The sequence below is a fragment of the Pteropus alecto genome, unplaced genomic scaffold (assembly GCF_000325575.1).
Source record: "Pteropus alecto unplaced genomic scaffold, ASM32557v1 scaffold3, whole genome shotgun sequence".
NCBI lineage: Eukaryota > Metazoa > Chordata > Mammalia > Chiroptera > Pteropodidae > Pteropus > Pteropus alecto.
In genome coordinates, this window is record NW_006442484.1 from 30305704 (window position 1) to 30328142 (window position 22439).

The 22439-nt window shown below is 31.5% G+C and overlaps 1 pseudogene; it reads right to left on the reverse strand.

The window, feature by feature from the left end:
- Window positions 1–2767: 2767 nt before the first annotated feature.
- Window positions 2768–2886, reverse strand: LOC112470696 (annotated as a pseudogene).
- Between the last annotated feature and the right edge of the window lie 19553 nt (window positions 2887–22439).

Sequence of the window (22439 nt, forward strand, 5' to 3'; positions counted from 1 at the left end):
TGCTCTCAATATAATGGAAAAAATTAATCTGTAAAATCATGAGTTTTGTTGAACCTACTAGAGAATTGAGGTCTTAAGGCAACTACATTCTCAGAAATCTAAAGAAAGAGATACCTCCATGGAGAGATGGGGCATGGACACTTGCTCATCTGTGGTGGCAAGAGTCAAATGAGACTCCTTTACAAGTGGAAAAAATAATTCAACTCAAATTTCTAATGAATTGATAAAGGCTGAGTGTGGGAGAGGATGATATTATGGTTACAGAATCCCTGGAAGCTCAGACACAAGTGGAGTTTATATCCACTGATAGGCTCTCCTGCGTGGACCTTCTTGCGTGCACGAGAGAAAGATTAGGGCAGGAGGCTGGAGAAAACTACCTATAGAATTTCAGGCCTGTGGGAGAAGAGGGGCAGACTTTTCAGGAAAAGCACAAAGCTTTTCCTAGTCCTTTCTCCTCTAAGAAACAAAGCCAGTAAGCAAGTAAACGAGAGCGACAAACCTGGCTATCTGTCCTGGCTGAGAAAAGGTAAAAATAAAAATCCCTCTTTCCTGGGGAAAGGCAAAGAAGTTGTTCTTGGCACAGACTATTAAGTGTTCTGCTATGATGGTGCAAGCCTATTTATGACTGAGATTGAATCATGCCACAGAGAACCCTGCTCTCACTTCCAAACACTATGTTAAGTAGAACTGAGAACAAAGTACATTAGTTTCCTGAGGGTAGGTGAGTAAGAACAAGGAGACAGACCCTCTCTGAGATGCAGATGCAACGGAGTTGTTAGTTTCCTCTCAGGATGGAATAGCAACATTTGAAAAAATCCTCCTGCAAACAATCCTCACTCTAAACACACGGTTATACCAGGGAAAAATGAAGCCAATGGTGCATTAATAATAACCATAGAAACAACAAAATCCAAATCAACTGAATTCCTGACTAGGTTGACTCAATCTCCCCCAAAAGATGTTCCCATTTTGAGGCATACATAAAGTTTACCTCCCACTACTGTTTACCTTTCTACTTTGTGTTCTACACACTATGTACAACAATGAATAAATAATAATAATAATATGAGAAACCAACTCTGAGAAGATCTAGATGCTTGGACTATCAGAAAGAAAATTTGAGATAAGTATGATATAATCTGTTACAGGTTCTAGTGAAAAGGTAGATAACATGCATGAATAAAAAGAGAGTTTTAGCAGAAATGGAAATTATAAGGAAGTGCCAAACAGGGCTAAATATGAAAATACAGAGAACAAGAATGCCTTCAACAGGCTTATCATTAGGTCAAAACTGTCAAGAAAAGTGTCACTAAATTTTAAGAAAGATCAATGGAAATTATACAAATTGAAACACAATGCGGGAAAAAAAGAATGAGAAAAACTGAAGAAAACATTTCAGAAGAGCTCTGAGACAATATCAAACATTTTAACACACTGTAAGGGGGGGAAATGTTTCCTTTCTACTTTTCTAGGTTCTGTGGCTAGTCTAAGAATTAAACTGACATAAGGCAGATTAACAGGAGGAAAAGAAAACTATTTTAATTAAGTATTTAAAAGATCCTCAGAAAGATAGGAAACTCAAGAAATGCCCAAATGATTGAGACTTTAATACCACACTATGCTAAGAAAAGGGATCAGGGTTTCTGGGATTGAGGACTTAATTCATGGAGAGGTGAGAGGAGGAGATTTTGGGTAAACAAAAGTTACTCTATTATGCAGATAAATTTCTTAGGTAAAAAGTAGCTCTCTTTCTCATACAGGCCTCTTTTCTAATGTAAATTTAGAAATTTTCATAATTACAGATTTCTTCCACAAGTGGGGGAATTTACACTTTTTTAGGCAATTAAGGGAAAGGGAAAGGGATAGAACAGGGAGTAAGAAATACTTGAAGAGATAGAGTTTAAGAGTTTTTCCAAAATAATAAAAAAAATATCAAACTATAAGTTCCCAAATCCCAAGAGCCTCAAACAAGATAAATAATCCTTAACGTTATTAGCCAGACTAATTATATAGAAACTGCTGAAACCTATGATAGAAAAGTTAATGTTGAATTAGCCAAAGAAAAACAAGTGTCATCACATACAAATGAAATGAAGATAAATATTAGAACAGACTTCTCATCAGAACCTAAGCAAACCTAAAGAATGGAGTGAAAACTTTAAAGTGCTGTAAGGAAAAAAAGGAAGAAACCTGTTAACCCAGAGTTCTAAATACAACAAAAATATTTCTTAAAATGGAAAAATAATGACAAACAAACAGAACATTCAGGCAGAAGAAACATGGATGGACACAAAGAAATAAAGATTCCCTGAAAATTGGGAAAACTACAGTAAATCTAAAAGACTTTTTTCTATATTTATAATTTAAAAGAAAAGAGATGATCTATTGTAAATATACTAGCAACAAATATTTAAAGTTGACTGTGACTAATTAAAATTATATTTTAAACAAGAGGTTTACCAAAAAAACATTTTAAATAGCTCCAAATGATAACTACAGATAAAATGAAACCATAGTAATTAATTACACTAAAAGTAGGTCTAAAAAAAGGAAAAAAAAATTAAAGAAACAACTAGCAATTTGATAGATTAAAGTCCAACTATAATAATAATTTTATTAAATGTAAATAGTATAAACAAACGGATTAAATGAGAGATCGTTAGATTGTTATATGGGGAAGAGAGCAAGATACAACTATATTGTCTTCAAGAAGTGCACTTTGTATTTATTTTATTTTTTTAAATTAATTTTTTTTTTTTTTTTTTTACACCTACAGCACCCAATATTCCTAGGTGGTCTCCCATCCAAGTACTAACCAGGCCCGACCCTGCTTAGCTTTCAAAAGCAGATGAGATTGAGCACATTCAGGGTAGCAAGGCCATAAACTAAGAAGTATACTTTAAATGTGGAAATATAGATGGTTAAAAATAAAAGAATGAAAGATATGTTATTGAAACATTAATAAAAAATCTTAGAGTGACTATTTTGATAACAGACAAAACGTACTTCAAAAGAAGCCTTATTATGTGGGATAAAAAAGGGTATTACATGATGATAAAGATGTTGATTCATCAGAAAGCCATAGCAATACTACATGTGAAAGTACTACCTGACAAGGATCAACACATAAGGCAAAAACTGATGAAAATGAAAGGAAAAATTGACGAAGAATTCCAAAGTTAAAATTATAATTGGAGATATCAACATTTCTCTCAGTAATCCATACAAAAAGCAGAGAAAACCTGAAAGTATATAAAAGACCCAAACACTAGTAAATCAAATTAGCCAAATTGGTGATTGTAAAGAAAAACAGCAGAATACGTATTGTTTCAGGAGCATGTAAAATATTCACCAGGATAGCTACACATTAGGCAATATAATAAATAATACAGTAAATAATACAATAAATTAATATTATAAAATGTGTTTAATAAAAATGAATTAAACCAGAAAGCATTAAGAAAAAGGTATTGAGAAAACCCTAAAATATTTGGAAATTAAACAACAGATTAAAAAAAATGAATCACTGAGGAAATTACAAAGGAAAATAGAAAATATTTTGAATTGAAAGAAAATTAAAACACAACATATTATAATTTATGGGAAGCAACTGAAATAATGCTTAGAAGGAAAATTAATTATATTGTTATAATCACAGAAGAAAAAGGTATTGAGAAAACCCTAAAATATTTGGAAATTAAACAACAGATTAAAAAAAATGAATCACTGAGGAAATTACAAAGGAAAATAGAAAATATTTTGAATTGAAAGAAAATTAAAACACAACATATTATAATTTATGGGAAGCAACTGAAATAATGCTTAGAAGGAAAATTAATTATATTGTTATAATCACAGATATTTTTATATAAAATTATACAATTAGTATAAATAAAAATCATAATATGAATTAATAAAGACAGAGATTTCAAATTAATGACCTAAGAGTCCACCTCTAGAAACTAGAAACAAATATTAAACATAAATTAATAAGACAGAAAATATATATATAATTATCTGTCAATCAAACTGAAAAAAATTCAAGAGAATACCAATCAACTCAAAAGCTGGCTCTTTGAAAAGATCAATAAAATTGATAAACTTCTAGCTAAAGAAAGAGGAAGCAAGAAGAAGAAGAGAGAGAGGAGGTGTCAAAATTACGAGTATCAGGAATTTAAATAGGGTACCCTTTTAGATCCAACAATTATAAAAAGATAATAATGAAATATTATCAACAACTTCAAGCCCATAAATTTAACTTCTATGAATGAAGAAAATCCTTAAAAGTCTCAAACAAGCAAAATTTAATCTAGAGAATAGCCTAAATTGTTCTATACATTATAGTTAAAAGCCTTCCAATGAGGAAACTTCAGTATACATGGCTTCACTGGTGATTTCTGCCAAACATGTAGAGAATAAATAAAATACGGTCGACCCCTTTTATCTATGGTTTCAAAATTATTAAATGGAAAATTCCAAAAACAAACAATTCATAAATTTTAAATTGTATGTTGTTCTGAGCAGCATGATGAAATCTCATGCTGTCCCACTCCATCCCATCCAGGATATAGATCATCCCTTTGTTTAACATATCCACTCATTTAGTAGCCACCTCAGTTATCAGATCCATTGTCATAGTATAGCAGTACTTCTGTTCAAGTAATCCTTATTTTACTTAATAATGGCCCCAAAGTGCAAGATATGCAAAGTAGAAGCCATAGAATGTATGTATATGTAGAAAAAACATAGTATATATAGAATTCAGCACTATCCATGATTTAGTCATCCACTGGGGGTCTTGAAATGTTTTCCCCATGGACTGTTGTACCAAGTTAACATAAGCTCTTGACAAAGACAAAAAAGTGAATATTTTTTGCTAATTTTATGAGACCAGCATTACTTTTATATCAAAACCAGGAAAAAGATAAGAAAACAAAATTACATACCGGTATTTCCTAAGAGCATACATACAAAACCCACAACTATTAGCTAATGGAATGCAAAAATATACAGAAAGAATAAATACATCATGACCAAGTGGAGTTTATCCCAGGAATCTAAAGCTGGTTTAACAATCAAAAGCCAGTCAAGGTAAATCACAATATCCACAGAATATAAAGAAAAGTCCTCAACTACAGAAAGTGTATCTACAAAACAACTACAGTTAACATCATATTTAATGGTTAAAAGGCCACTTTTTTCTAAGATGTGGAGCAAAGCAAGACAGTGTTCTCTTACTAGTTCTATTCAACATCATACTGAGAATCCTAACAGTGTAATAGATAAGAAAAATAAATCAAAATCATATAGATAGAAAAGCAAGAAATAAAATCATCTCAATCTTCAGAATGATTGTCTACCTAGAAAATCTCAGAGTATCTATAAAACAAAACAAAACTAATGTAATTAATAAGTGAGTAAAGCAAAGTCACAGGATATAATGGTGACAAATTAATTGCATTTCTATATGCAAACAATCAAAATCATTGAAAGTTCAAGTAAAATTGAAAAAATGCCATTTAAAATAGTTAAGAAACATGAAACTCTTAGGTATAAATCTTATAAAATATTTATGAGATCTGTATGCTAAAACGCTGATTAAAGAAATTAAAGAATACCAAATAAATGGAGACACATTGTGATTACAAATGAAAAGTCTCAATATTGTGAAGATGTCATTTCTCCAAAAATTAATAGTAATATGCTATTCTCTATTAGACTATGAGTTTTGGAGAGCAGAGGTAGTGTCTCATTTAACTCTATAACCTTGGGCATATTAGGCCTTCAGTTACCATTTTGAATTAATTTAGGAATGCAAAAACACAATAGGTGCTAAGAAGATATTGACAGTATTAGACCCCCATTGTAGTGAAATAATCTTGTTATTATGTACCCCTGTTTTTTACAGAAACTTCATCTATATTTTTTAATATGAAAGAATCATAAATGTGAGAGGAGATACAACATGTATGCTTAGTAATTTTTCCTTACATTTATGATTAAAAGGTAATTATCCAATCAGTGGAAAACAGCATAATGAATAAAGTATGGAACATAAATTATAATGAATGTAGAATTCAATTAGTATTTCTAAGATTTTTTTCCAGCAATGTAATATAATTCACATCTACAGAGCAATAGCAATTTTCATGTTGAGCTGGTATGAATTTTTCTGTATCTTATTTTAAAATATATTTTCTTTTATGTTTATATTCTAAAAAGGGAGAGAGAATTAATAAGTAAATAATATAATGATGAATATTAATAAATGCTATGAAGAGAAGAAAATCAGGGCAAGGGGAGAGTGAAATGATGTAAGTGTATTTAAGATGGGGTGTTCTGAGACTTCTCTGAAGACATATTTGTGAATAAATTTGATGCACAGGAGAGCATTCATGAAGAAAGTAACAGAAATTAGGTGAGAGAAGAAATCAGGGGGCTTCCCTTGTAGGACCTTGCAGACCATGTTCTAATGAACAGCTAATTCAGGTTTAGAGTTATAAGCATGAAAAGCTATTAGTGCTTCAAAATACATCCGAAAGGTTTTAATCACCGCCAGTGCTGATATTCTGGTCCAGACCATCACGGAATCTGGCCTGATTTTTTTTTCACTAGCCTCCCAACTGATCTCTCTAATTGTACTCTGTTCCTCTATAGTTGGTTCATAACACACAAAAAGTGGCCCTTTTAAAACGTAAGTGAGATAGTGTTATTGTTTTAGCTTAAAGCCATCCAGTAATATTTCATGTCTCTCAGAGTAAAACCACAAGTTTTCATGGCCCACAAGGTCCTACATGACTAAACCGTGTCTAGCCCTCATTTCATTTCCTATCATGTGTCTTCCTGGCTTTCTTTGCCAGACTCACCATGCATTCTTGCTCCAGGGCCTTTGTGTATGCTTTTCTCTCACATAATAATTATTTTTCCCTAGAAATGCTAGGCTTACACAAGTCTTCCATGTCTGCTCAGATGTTATTGACCTCTGAGTCTTTCACTGACCATGCTCTGTAATATAACAACTCTACTCCCTACTGAAGCACTCTTTAATCCCTTTACCTTTATTCATTTTTTCTTCATAACACAACATAATCTGACAAATTTTTCCTTATAAATACATCTACTTAAAAAATGCTTAATGAACTCTGAATATGTGTGAATTCCTGTGTTTCCTCCTGCAATCAAGAAGAAATATAAGACTGATGCCCCACTTCCAGTACAGTGTCTTTTATAAAGTATGATTTGAATTTAGCACTATTATATAAATATCTTGTTTAAGAGGAAATATCTTGTTTAATATTTATTGTATAAATATCTTGTTCAATGAAGTTCTAAGCTAGAAAAAAACAAAATCTAAATTAAAGGGGCTATTTTTTCTCATGGTAATTATCTTGTTTTTTTTTTTAAAAAAAAACTTATTTCAAGATTAATTTTAAAAAACAATGCAGCTGAATCTTCTTATTGAGTCTTCTTGAGAATAAGTTTCAAGTATCTTATGAGCTATGTGATGGGAGAAAGTGTCATATAGAGAGAAGAGTACCATTTTAATTCATATTTTACTCTGGGAGAATTAACATGTTCAAAAGCTTCAATTAAGAGATTATAAGAAAATCACAAGTGTGTGATTTTCTAGTCATCAAATACAAATACAACACAAACACAGTTTCCCATTCTTTGTCACATGTCTTCCTAGTCATTTTCAAATGCAAAGATCATATTCACTATACACATTTTGCTTCCAACTCGAGGAAGAAACATTTTTTTTAATTGCCTTGACAGTATGGACAGTAATAAATTTCTTTCACTTGTATGTAATATCTGTTGAGTTCTACTATGTATGTAAAAATGTATCTTTTAGTAAATTCATTTCCCTCACACTGACTCACTGTCTATAGTGATCAGCATCAATATTTCAATCATTGTTTGGTATCTCATTTCATATTCAAAATAAATTTTATTCAAATAACAAAAAGTTTTATTTTCCCAAATGTTGCATAATGATAATTGCATTGTGTCTTGATATGAGCTGGATTATTTTGATATGTTCTCACCTGAAAATAGTGCTGAGCTTATTCTATGTATTATTGCAAGGACCTAATGTAACCTTGGTCATATAACCTATGCCTGATGTCAAGAGATCAAAAGATTATAAAATAAAAAAATAATAAATGATACGAAGTCTCCTATTGCTTTTAATATTTGTTTTTATGTGCATGTGTATGTGTCTGTACTCAGTAAATTCTTTATGGTGTTCTCCTCAATCATTATTTCTAATTTCATCAGTGTTTATTTTGTTACTCATAGTTAATATTGGATTATAATATTTGTTAACCCAAAAAGACACATTCTATGCATATGTAGATAAGCATATGCATATATGTTTGTGTAGGTGTGTATATATACACATATGTTTATAAAATATATGCATATTAATAAAAAATAGGAGTACCATGAAATCTAGAACTGCCCTTCTCAAGCCCACAAACTGAAGTTCTATCCTCTCTTTCTTAATCTGTTGTGCAATTTGAGTGACTGTACATTTATGACTACAAAAGTGTCAAAGTACCATTTTTGGATAAATAGATATATATTTTTCTTATGAAAATTTCACATTGTTTTCCTCTAGTATCATTTCATAATTCTTAAATTATTTTAAATGTCCAGATTTTTTAACTGTAAAATTTTTTATTATATTTCTGTATGTTTATTGCTTTCACGAAGAAACTTGATGTTTGAATATTTATTTTCCTACCAGTCATCATAAACAACCTAATAATTGTTTAATTGATTTACTTTGGTTTGCCATGATAAGAATTGTGCCATCTGTAAATAATGATAATGATGTTCTTTCCCATAGTATAAGAAATTTTTTTTTTCTTTTGATGAATCGATTAGGTATTAAATAATATATATAATACAAAATTACGAATTTTAATAGAATTTGTATTTAGATTTTATCTTTATAGGTAATGTTATCTGGTATTAGCAAATAATAATAGCAAGCTGTTATGTCAAGTGGTAGAATATCTTCAATTAAAAATAAAAACTCTGTTATCCTGAACTTAAATTTGACTACTCATAGCTTTATAAAATAGTAGCACTTTTGTATTCATTAAAAATGCATTTAAAATATTTCCAATAACTTTCTCGGCACATGTTAAGAGGAGTTAATGTTTTTCTCCCTTTTGAACTATTGATATGAAGATTTAATGTAAATAGCTGTCTAAATATTGGATTATTCTTGCATTTTTAGAAAATAGCACATTTGATGATTTCATGCTTTTTGATACTTTCTCTGACTTGATATTTGTCTAATATTACCTTTATGATATTTTGAGCCAATAGACTATAGGGGCTCATAGTTTAAGCCTTGGAATCAGAAAAATCTGAATTCATATCCCACTGTCCTCTTACTTTAGCCTTATAACCTTAGGCAACTTGTCCAAACCAGCTAAATCTTAGTATTTTATATGTAATAAAATGTGAAGATAATAAAATAAACTACTTTTTCAGATGACTGAGAGTATTAATGGCATAACCCATGTATAGTACTTAGCTATGGAGTATGATTTAAATGACTTATAGATTATTTATTCCTTAAAGTCTTATCATAAATCACCCCATGAGAACATTTGAAATTGGTATAATTTCTGAATATAATTATTTGCAATTTCAAATATTTTTCAATTTCTTCTAAGGCAATTTATGTACTCATTCTCTCAGATTAATTTTGATAATTTATATTTTCTCAACTTCATTAATTCCTTAGAGCTCACTACATTCATTAACATGTAGTTGTAACTTGATTGTTTAAAATCACTTTCATATATATGGTTATAATCTGTTTTACATGCCTGTCACATGCTTGTGAATATATTTACTGTTTTTTCCTCCTAAAATTTATTCATATACCATGTCTACATTTTGGGCATGTTTATATGTTTATAATTATTTTTCTCTTTTTTTCTGATTCAATAGTTTTTCTCATAATTTATTTCACCTTCCTATTCTTAAGACACTTTTATTTTTTACCCAGTTCTGTGGATTAGATGCTTAGTTGATTATTTTCAATTTGTGATTTTTGAAAATAAGGGTTTTGTCTATGAATCCACTATGGAAGAATTGGCATGACTTTTTGTGGACAACATGTTCATTATTGTTATTTTCCAAAAAGCTTTTAGTTGCAGTTTTGATTTCTTTCTGTTCAACGTGTCAATGGAATTAGTCACTTTAATTAAGCAGTTTGATTTTTAGTTTGCTGCCTAAACTTTTGTTTATAACCGCCAAAATTTTACATAATGATTAAAGAATGTAACTAATGTAATTCTCTCATAAGATTTATGAGGTAAAAAGTAAAGCAAAAAACATGCTCATTGTAAAATGGATCAGAAGTATATAAATAATAAATGTGCTCCCATCTCCCCATAACATGGGTAATCTTTTTTTTGTAAATTTAGTTTTTTAGAATTAGATGCTAATATAGACTTTAACATGCAGGATATTTCTTAGTGAGTAACTCCTGTGGAAAGGAAGGTGGAAAGTAAGATTAAGAGAAGTTGAACTGTGATTCAGGCTTAACACAATTTAGAGAATTCCGTGTGAAAATCTGAAGCATATATATGACCTGTCCTATTTACTCATTACATGCCAAAATGGCTGCCCTGATAACTTCTGCATGAGTCATTAGAAGTGAGTCACTCTAGGAAGTGTGAGCCCTAAGGAAATGCTGCTTTCTGCAGCTGAGGTGGACTTGGAAGTTGCTGATGGCTAGAGACTGTCTGCTGGAAGCTGCTACAATAAGTCGTCCCCCAAAGGGAACATGGGAGGTGCAACTCAGTGTGTATCATAGTTTCTTTTTTATCAGCTCAGGATGTCTTCTTAAATTTTTTGTGTACTTTTTAATTTTCATATTATTTTTCATCTAAATAATACTTTGATTATATATATGATTTTAGCACATATTTACTCTTCCAATCTTATTCAAAGTTATTGTTTAATAGCAAAATTTTCTAACTTTTAATCTTAATTTTACTTTATCTGTTAGTTGACTATTAAATTGCCAAACCTTTTGAAAAAGACATAGGGTATAACTTTTGGGCTAATGCTCAATTAAATATTACTATAATATTCACACATTAATTATAACTACTCTGAAAATAAACTTTTCTTTTTTGTCATGTCATTTAGTGTTGTACAGATATATTTATTTCTGCTTAAAAACTTCAAGTATTTATTTATCTTTAAATCTAAAAAAGTCTCAAAACCTGTCTAAAAATGATCAATTATTTTTGCTTGGACTCTGATGACAATAGATAAAGGAAAAACCACGACCAAATTTACATTTTTACAGTTATCATCCTGTCTTTAATCTGGAGATACATTATGGAGACAGTGAATTGATGCAAAGAAATACATTTAAAGATGACTCAGTTTTACAAAAGGGACATTAATAGATAAACAGTAAACAAAGAGAATCATATGGAGGAGATGGTGAAATCAGGTTTAGTCATTCATAGAGTTTGGAGAGCCATGAATCATGATAATTAAGATACATAAAAGTTTGTTGAGTCTAGAGCTCAAGAAGTTGTGTTATAACTGAAAAATAATGATAGTTATTAGTAATTTAGGATATCCTGGAGACTGAATAGTATAAGAAGAAAATTAGGACAGAGGTTTAAAACACACCAAGATGTAAGAAAAATATAGAAGAGCAAAAGGTTCCAGAAGAGAAGAACAAGGAGTTATCAAAGATATTGAAAGACCAGGAGAATGTTCTGATATAGAAAGTTTACCTCTAAAGACTGCTTTGGCTGCTTTCTATAAATTTTGATAGATTATATTTTTAATATTGGTTAATTATTTATATGCTAGTGTTTCTTGTGGTTTTCATTTTGACCCTTGGCTTACTTAGTTCTCAAATATATTAAGTGAAATAATTAGCAGAAATAAAGTTAAAAAATTAAAAATCCACAACTACAAGTGGAAATTTTAATATTCATCTCTAAGTAATTGATAGAGCAAGTAGATACAAAATCAATAAGAATGTAGAATTGAGCAAGAACACCAATTAAGTTGACCTTATGGATGTTTGCAAAATACAACTTAAGTTCTATTGTGGTTTTTAAGTTCTAAATATCTTATCATTTTTTATTTCTATTAAATACCATTATGGTCAGTGAACATATTCTTTTATGAATTTGACCTCTTGAAATATATTTACTGTTGTTTTATGGCCTATCATATGGTCAATGTTAGTCAGTGTTATTCACATGTGAGAAAAACATAATATTCTGCTCTTACTTTTTTCTTCATTGTGCAAACATCCATAAGGTCAACTTAATTAGTGTTCTTGCTCAATTCTACATTATTATTGATTTTGTATCTACTTGCTCTATCAATTACTTAGAGATGAATATTAAAATTTCCACTTGTAGTTGTGGATTTTTAATTTTTTAACTTTATTTCTGCTAATTATTTCACTTAATATATTTGAGAACTTTGCTTTAGGTGTTACTGACTTAACTATATTGTTATAATTATTATTATTATCGATATTGCAATTGTTTTTATTATTATTAGGTACAATACTTAATAATATAATACAACTGCATTAGAAAATTTAAAATATATTAATGCTTTACCTAAAAAAAACCACTAAAATATCAGAAGTAATAAAAACTTTTTTTAAAAAGGTTGAAAAATCACAATAAATATGAATAATTTACTTAAAGTTCTCATTAATGCATTTTAAAGTTTGTTGTAATAAAATTTATTTTCAACAATTTTCCATTTAAGCTTAGAGTGAGAAAATCAGGCTAAAGTGGTTAGAATAGTCAGAATTTCACAAATAAAAATAAATAAAATAAATCGAATGTTAAAAGATAAGGGTAAGTCAAAGGTTAGTCAGTCAAACCTTCGAAGTGTACATGGGCTTCTTGATTTTTCCCACATGAACCATAACATTTTTATTCTGGAGTCTTCTAAGACAGTAACCATTCATCTATCTATGTTCAAGTTTCAAAAATTATTTCTCCTTTTTTATGTTCATTTTAATTTTGTGGATTTATCCATCACCACCACTCCCTTTTTTGGAAACATTTTCTCTCTTGTTTTAGCAAAACTTTTGAAGGAAATAGAGGCCAATAAATGTGTTCAATTTGCCACCACTAACTGTATGGTCAAAAATACATTTCGCATGAATTTCTCTAATAATATTATTACTACTTGTGCTGCTGCTACTGCTGCTGCTCTTGTTACTTCTAGTTCTCATTTGTGGGGACCTTTTAGCATAACATTTGGCACATAGTAGGCCCTAAACCCTAAACAGGAATACAAATACCAGGTCTCATGGAATCACAAAAAACGGATTGGAGTCTGGTACTGGAGAAATGGAAAAGTGTTTATGTAAACTGGTCAATACATATAACATATTCTTAGAGGAAAAGACCATAGAAGAATGTGTAATATATAAGTATGCAGATTTCTATATAGAACATAGAGCAGCATGAATAAAATCATATGTTTGTAAAAATGCACAACACTCTTGAAGAGCTATTGTTTACATCTTAGTCACCTTTCTGTGACCAGATGTTCTGGCTTTCTGAAAACTAAATTTCACTTTTTAAATCTAAGGAAGCAGGTAGTAGAAGTCTCAAAATCTTACAGAACTCCTTCCATATGGTATGCCCTTAAAAGCTGAGTTAAAAGAAAGTGTGACATATTGGTTAAGATTGTGAATTCTGTAGGTAGATTGTCTGATTTCAAAACAAATTTTGCCATTTACTAGCTCTGTGATCTTAAAAAATATTACTTAATGAAGTTGATTCTTGTACCCCCACATCTACAACTGGGGCTAATAATAGTGCCTAATTCATAAGGTTTTAGTAAGGTTTAAATTAGCTAATGCATGTAAATCATTCAGAAGATTATCTAGCACTTAGTAAGCACTGAGTTACTACAAGTATTTTGTTATCATTATTATTACAGTTATTATATTATCATTATTATTAGTGGGTGTCAGAATCACGGAATGAAGTACACTTCAGCAAGTACAACTCTAGCTGGATTAACCTAGTGGTGCACAATTTTAATAAAAAGACATCGAAATAAGCTCAATTCTTTCTCAATTTTAAGTCTCTGACTGAGGCTTCATCTATGTGTGTTTATCCACCACCCCGTGAAACAAAGTTTAAAGAACTATGGATCTTAAACATAATAACAATAATCATCATCCATCAGATGAACAGTTGTCTCGTGTGATCATGATTTTAGTGCTCTGATAGAAGTTAATAAAGTAATCACAAAGAATTCTGTCCACTTTTATACTAAGGAGGATCATATTTAAGGCTCCATTTAATTTGCAAAATGTCAAAGGAGAAATGTATTGCATTAATCTTTGAAAGACATAAAATATAAACCTCACGTTAGCCTGTTATTAATCAAAATTATCTATTGATTTTGCTGCAAGTAAACCCAAATTTGCAAGGAATATTGGTTATAAATGCTTAGACTATATAAGATGAAGTTTAACAATTTTGGAATTATGGACTTCTGAAAGGGCTGTATGAATTGTAGTCATTTTCATAAATGATAAAATTAAATTAAATTAAATTAACTAGTCAATTTTATATTCACATTAAAAAATGACTAATAGTGATATTATCAAATTTTTGTTTTAATAACATAAATGTGTCAGAAGTAGATGTTATCAATTAAAATGAGGGCTCGCTGGAGATAGGGCAATAAGTTTTAATAGTATTTATTGAAAATATAGGTAAGATTCCCAACATTATGAAAGTAGAAACAACAGAATTGGTGTAAAGATTAAAAATGGGAGATAATAATTTAATTCTAGGAAGAACCTATAAAATAAGGAATATAGAAATCATAACCTTTCTTTATAGTTGAGAAAATTGAAGATTGACTAAAGTAGGATATGGGAGAGACTATAACCTACAATTTAACACAATTTTGTTTATTTATAATATTTAAAGCATATTTGTCAATAGGTTTTAGGAGAAAACAAACATGAATAACGTAAAGCTCGGGTAAATTACCCAAGGTCATATTAAGTATTTCTAGACAGGAAAATACTAAACTGTATAATCATTTGTCTTAATCTACTTAGCCATGACCATAATTCTTTTCTTTATTCAAAGCAAGACTAGCACAATTCAATTGTACTTTATCATTGGTGGTTATGTGTTCTTATTTTACCTTTAAATTATTCAACAAGCATAATATATACAGGTAAAGAAGTAAAAAATACAGCACACTTTTTTCACATATTTACTCAAGATTTTATAAATAAAAAAAATTGCCCAAGAAAATGGATGGAAAGTTAAAAGTACAGAAAATCTTATAGGCATGCATATTTGCTGAGATCTTTTCACCTTAATAAATAAATTGCACATTCAATATATAAAATTATATCAGTATTTACTCTCTAAACTTTCAATAATGGAAATAATTACTGTGAGACCAACACTCAGTTCTCTAACTGTAGATAAAACTATAATGAAAAGGACAAAAACATACATGTGAGGACCATGGAGAAGTTTATATAATCATGAACATAGAATTGAATATTTCTTATACCCAAGAAAATCATTTGCATTCTACTCCTGTGCCTTCAAATTATTGTTGATTTTTCCTGTTTTTAACCTAACAGTTTGTGCCTGAAATAATGTGTCCATTGTTATATAATAAGTGCTTTTATGACTTAAAAACTTATGGCTGAGTGATAGAAATAAGAGCTTATTGTTTTTAATTTTATTTTTTTCTGGCAGGTTTGTTTAGCCAGAAGTGTATATAGAAATATCTGCCTGAAGGCAGAGAGAGACTAAGAAATCTGAGAGAGATGATTATATTATAGATATCTAACATACGATAACAAAGGTATATGATTATATTCTTGATTTCAAATATATAACAAATATATAAGATGATAACAAAGAAAACTCATCAGAAATTCTGAAATTTTAGCACATTATACTGACTTTCCATCCAATATAATTCTATTTATTCCATCTAAAAATCATAAATAACAAGTAAAAAATCAGGACATAAATAATATATGGTCTGAGTTTCAGTGGAGATTTAGCATTTTATTAAGCTATTTTATCTTAGTATAGACTTTCCCCTCAAATTTAGATATTTTAAGAGCAACTACATACTAATTGATTCAAAGAATGATAATTGAGATTAGTGATAATCTGGGCAATATATAGATTAAAGTCTATCTTGCAACAGGTCTGATGCAAAATTGAAAAAAACATTTCAACTGCATATTCAAACTCAAGAGATAAAATATTTACAATAAAACAGTGGCATTTTATTATTCATTAAAAGAGCCCTTGCAGGGTGTCTTCTACACAATACAGTATTAACCTTATTAACATTTTTTCTAACACTTGAAATAATGAAATTGTTTTATTTTAGATTATATTGTAATTTAAACTTGAGTTGTTGCTATTAATATTCTCCTCTTTTCATTTTTCCTCTTTCTTCTCCTTCTCTTCCTTCTTCCTCTCTTCTTTCTCTCTTCCTCCTTTTTTATCCTCACATGTAACAAAAAAAATATGATATGAACTACTAGATATATTCCCTATGAAAGTTAAAAAAAAATCAAGGTAATGACCTTAGTGTTTTCTCTCAATGCATGAAGAATTGAAATAGAAATAAGAGGTGAACTTATTAGAAATCTGGAAGCAAAATGATCACTATTAGCAGATGTGTTTATATAACTTCAGAATCCAAGGGATTATACTGTGAAATGTAAAACTAATAAGCAAGTTTTCTAAATGATCTTGGAAAGGGGGGCTTTCCAGGCAAGAGTAATCACATAGTCAAAGAAAGAAAGATTTAATGTGATTTTGCAGAGTTCGTGTAGTTTGGTAAGGCTATATAACCAAGGGCATCTGAATGAATAAGATGAAGACATAAGGCAGAGAACACTGTCAAGAAACATCTCTAAGGCTTTTCATGCCACAGTAAACAATTATCTCCCATACTATACCAGATTATTCATATTGGAATTAAGTGCAAGGAAAATTAAACTCTTTTTTTTGCTTCAATTTTGTTGGGTATATACATGTTAGCAGCCTAACCTTACCTTAACCAGACAAATTCAGTAGTGAAAAGAACACAGAGATTTCAGATGTATTCCTGTCTTAGCTCAAGCTTCTATGACAAAATACTATAGACTGGGTGGCTTAACTAACAGAAATTTATTTCTCACAGTTCTGGAAGCTGAGAAGTTCAAGATCACGATGTCAGAAGATTCATTTCCTGGTGAGCTCCTGCTTCCTGGCTTATGGTCAGCTATCTTCTTTCTCATTGTATTCTTAAATGGGCTTTCCTCCATGTATGTGAGTGGAACAGTGAGATCTCTCTCTCTTCCTCTTCTTCTAAGGGCATTAATCCTATATTCAGTGCACCATCCTCATGATCTAATATAAACTTAATTTCCTCCCCAAAAACCACCTCTAAATACCATAACAGTGGAGATTAGGGCTTCTAAATATTACTTATGAGGAACACATAAGTAATATTTAGAAAACATCTAGTTCATAACCACTTCAGAGACTTATATATATTTAAAAAACACTTTATATTCAGTGGAAGAATATTCAGGGAAACAATGGTTTAATCAACAAATGATTCTGGCTTCAAAGCCTATCTAACTGGAAAAAATAAATAAATATGAAACACTACTTCACACCTAAAACTGAAAACAAGACAATAAAACTCATAGATGATAAGAAGAGTTTGAGAGAAATTATTAACCAAGAAAATAAATACATATTCTAAAACTTATATGTTGGCCAGATTTAATAATAGCCATGATAAGTTTTTTAAGATCATCAAAGTAGATGTGTAATTTTTTAAGCTTATCAAAATAGACACATGTCAATATATTATAAAAATAAAGTTGTAAGACATTGATATGTTGGCATTAAGATAGAAAAGTGAGATAATGGAACAAAACTAACAAGGCATATTACAACAAAATTTCTCAAATGTATCATTAGTACTTATTTACTTTCCCCAATTCTTTGGTCTCGTTTTCTCATAAAATCATCCCCGTATGGCATTTCACCACTATTGCTCCACCAAAAATACATTGATAAAACAAATTTTAGTCTTTATCTTTCTACACTGAGAATATATCCAAAATTCAATCATTTTTCATCATTTTCTGCCTTCACTCTGGGAAATCATAGCTTGTGTTTCCCAGTATTTTGTAATTTGTTGGGTATTTCTTGGATATTTTATCTAGGGAATAGGAGAGAGTAATAGTGGATTGAGGTGTGGAAGAAAGGATAGTCAATACAAAGCTATTTTACTGAATTGGTTATTGCTGTAGACAAATGATGGCTTGACCATACAGTACAATTCAAGAAGCCATCCGAGATGAATCTCAGAACATGTGTCTGGGGAAATCCTGCTTCTGTTAAGTCAAGGGTGTGATTTCTCCTCTACTTAATAGTTACATGTGTGTGAATAACAAGTGAATTTTCACAATACATTTTGCCACAGAGTCAACAGAGAGGCCTACATTACAAAGTGAAAATCACATGGTAAGAGGCTGATGGGTAACATCTGAATAAAACTGGTTAGCTGAAGCCCTGTAAAAATCAAATTATTTTCTACAGATTTGACTCAAATAAGAGGGCAGAGAGGTTGAGATGATCTGAAGTGATACATAAAAGGTTTCTGATACAATTCATTTAAGTACTGCATGAAGTCTAATCTATTATTTTACCCCTTCAGAATGGTGGCCAACTGCAGTATCATAAAAGAATTTAAGAAAAAAATAGTTTGTGAAACAAACACACTTTCTGCTATGGTAGTCTAAGGTCATAATATGCACTCTGAATCTTCCTCCTGTGACCTATTTCTGCTATGGTAGTCTAAGGTCATAATATGCACTCTGAATCTTCCTCCTGTGACCTATTCTAGATTTTGTTCACCTTTGGCCAACCTTTAGGCAGCTTTGTTGCCTAGTTAGATGATCCAATTCAGTCCACCAGGATTTGAATTTTTTGTTGCCTTGCCTTTCTCAGGTCATGTTTGCTTTCATCTCTCATTCACCGTTATCACTGGGAACAAAACCACCAAGAGATGCCCCAGTGCACCCTTGAGTTCTAGATGTACATTTCCACAGCTCACTGTATAAAAGCAACCTTAGAATTTTATGGTTTTCAGGGTTAGGTATCCCTATGTGTTTAGTAATTGATTTGTCTCCTGGCACATTGTTATGAGGAATTCAAAATAATCAAGTGATAGTTGTTTCTTAGTAGAAGTCTTCTCCAACTGGAAATCAGAACCTCTAATCCAGCACAGCCTAAGGTTAAAAAGACAAATTCTGAGCATAGATGATAGAGACTCTATTCATTCCTCTGGCAACCAAATCAAAGTTGTGACAGAAACAAGGAGCAAACAGCAAGGAAAAATCTCCTGCGATCTAGACTAACAAGCCATATAACTAGGGAGAAATCTAAAAAATCACCCTGCAACAGTAAAAGGTAGGATGAGCAAAGACATGAGACTGCCCTGTCCCGATTGGCTGAGTGAGACAGAGCTGCAGATGCCTCTTAAAGGGGCCGTGTCAGTAAGCAGACTTTGTGATGATGGACCTGCTCATTCTGAACACCAGTGCTGGTTAGGTCGCTCAGGTACTTACAGGAAGATACTCAGTTGGAGTGAAGGCTGAGGGGAGACTCACTCTGTACAGAAGTGCCAATGGTATCCATTGTTCATCTGTTGAGTCCTCCACCTCCCAGTGTGCGGACACAGCTCCGCCATAGAGGAGACATCATGGAACTGGAAAACGGAGGTCGCTCTGCCCAGAAGATTCCCTGAAACTCTACCTACCCCAACTCGCAGCCCCACCCAAGCCACATCCAGGTGTCTCCTGGGTTAGTCAGGTGCCCCTTGCTGAGTAACGTCTAGACTCACACTGGTGGCAGCAGGCCTCGGCTACTGATGTGGCCTTTTGAGGCAACTATAAACACAGCATGTTGGATTCCATGATAAATCTTAACAGGTGGCTCTGGAGGTGCTTAGGCTGGGGCTAAATTTGGCCTGCAGCTGAATCCTTCTCAGGACTGTGCCACTGGATACCTACTACACAAAGTTGCACTAATAACATCAAGAGACTTAAGAACTTCGCTTAGTATATAGTCACTGAAAGGCAGCCAAAAAGGGAAGACCAAGAAGCAGAAAACATATGAGAGAAAAGCACAGAGGTCCAGGAATAATAGAGTCAAGCAATCTAACAGATTCAGAGTTCAAAACACTGGTTATAAAGATGCTCAATGAACTTATAGGTAGTGTAGATGAATTCAGTGAGAACTTTAACAAAGAGATTAAAAAAAAACATAAAAATGGAAATGGAAATTTTAAAAAGGAACCAGTCAGAAATGAAGAATACATTATCTGAGATGAGAAGTATATTAAATGGAATAAACAAAGTAAATAAAGAAGAGGATCAAATGCCCTATCTAGAGGATGGGAAAGCCAAGGACGCTCAATCAGAATGGCAAGAAAAAAGAAGCCAAGACCATAATAACAATTTAAGGAGCCTTTGAGACACTATAAAAGGTAAAAATATCTGTATCATAGGGGTACCAGAAGGAAAACAAGATGTTGAAGAGCTATTTGAAAAAATAATGTTGTAAAACTTCTCTAACCTGGTGAAGGAAATAAACATAAAACCCCAGGAAGCTCAGACAGTCCCTAAAACCAGGAATTCAAAGAGGCCCACACCAAGAAACATCATAATTAAAATGCCAAAGGTTATATACACAGAGATAATCTTAAAAACGGCAAGAGAAAAGCAGCTAGTTACTTACAAGGGAGCACCCATAAGACTGGCAACTGATTTCTAAAAGAAATTATGCAGGACAGAAAGCTTGGCACGTAATATTCAACGTGATGAAAACCCAGGATCTACAACAAAGAATACTTTATCCAGCAAAGCTATCATTTAGAGTTGAAGGGCAGTTAAAGAGTTTCCCAGACAAAAATAAACTAAAGGAATTTATCACCACCAAGCCAGTATTATAGGAAATATTGGAAGGACTTCTTTAAGGAAAAAAAAAAACAGAAATAAAGAATAGTAAGAACTACATACCTATCAAAATTACCTCAAATGGAAAAGAATTAAGTGCTCCAACCAAAAGATAGAGTGGTAGAATGAATAAGAAAACAAGACCCCTACAAATGTTGCCTACAAGAGACTCACTTCAGATTAAAAGACACACACACACAGAGACTAAAAGGAAGGGGATGGAAAAAGATATTGCCTTGATGGACTTAGAGGGTATTGCGCTGAATGAAATGGGTCAGATAGAGACAAATAATCACGTAATTTCACGTACATGTGGAATCTAAAGAACAAAATCAATAACAACAACAAAAGCAGAAATAAACTCATAGATACAGAGAATATTTAGAGGGATACTAGATGGGAGGGGTTTGGGTGGAACAAAAAAAAAGGCAAAGGGATTAAGAGGTACAAATAGATAGCTGCAGAACAGACATAGAGATGTAAAATGTATGTAACATGCGGAAGATGGCTAATAATGTTGTAATAAATATGTAAGGGGGAAGAGGGGGACTAGATTTAGTGGAGTGATCACTTTGCAAGTTATGTGAATCTCTGATCACTATGCTATATAACTGAAACTGGCATATTATTATATGACAAATATAATTGAAAAAATAATTGAAATGTACAATGTAAATACAAGCAATAAATTGTCTATTATATTTTAATAAAGACTGGGAAAAAAGGAAAATAAAAACATAAATTCTGCAAGTGGTCACTAAGAGTTATGGTGAGAGAGGCAAACTCTAGTCCTTTGTTTCCCGGGCTCTCTATTCTAGTTATTAGAGATATAACAAAATATATAAGCCCTTGACTCAATGCATATACCACCTCCTGGAACAAAGTTCTCAACATCACAGAATTTTGTCACCAAGCTTACTCTTTAGCTGAGCTTTTAACAGGAAATTATGCATTATGATCATGGCTGGCTATTTCTGGGAAATGAAATAGATAATCTGGAAGTCCCAGGTTTAAAAAAAAAAATACCCTAATATTTTGTATGTAGGTGTCAATCCTGGTCAGAACAAATTATTGCCTATCTCAAGTGGAATAGTATTAAGTATGATTAACATGTCACACAGCGATTTTATGTTTTTTTGTGAGGGATATTGGTATATTTGTACCTCAGCATCTCTTTCTACTGCGGGCAGTGACAGTAACTAGCTAACTCTTGCTGTGAGAGAGACCGTACATAATCTCCATCTTTGAACCATAGCCACTTTGTGTTTGAGCATTGTATACCAGAGTATTATCCAAGTGTCATAGCCACCAAATAGCTGAATGCCTTACCTAACACCTGCTATCCATTTCAATCAAACATGATTCA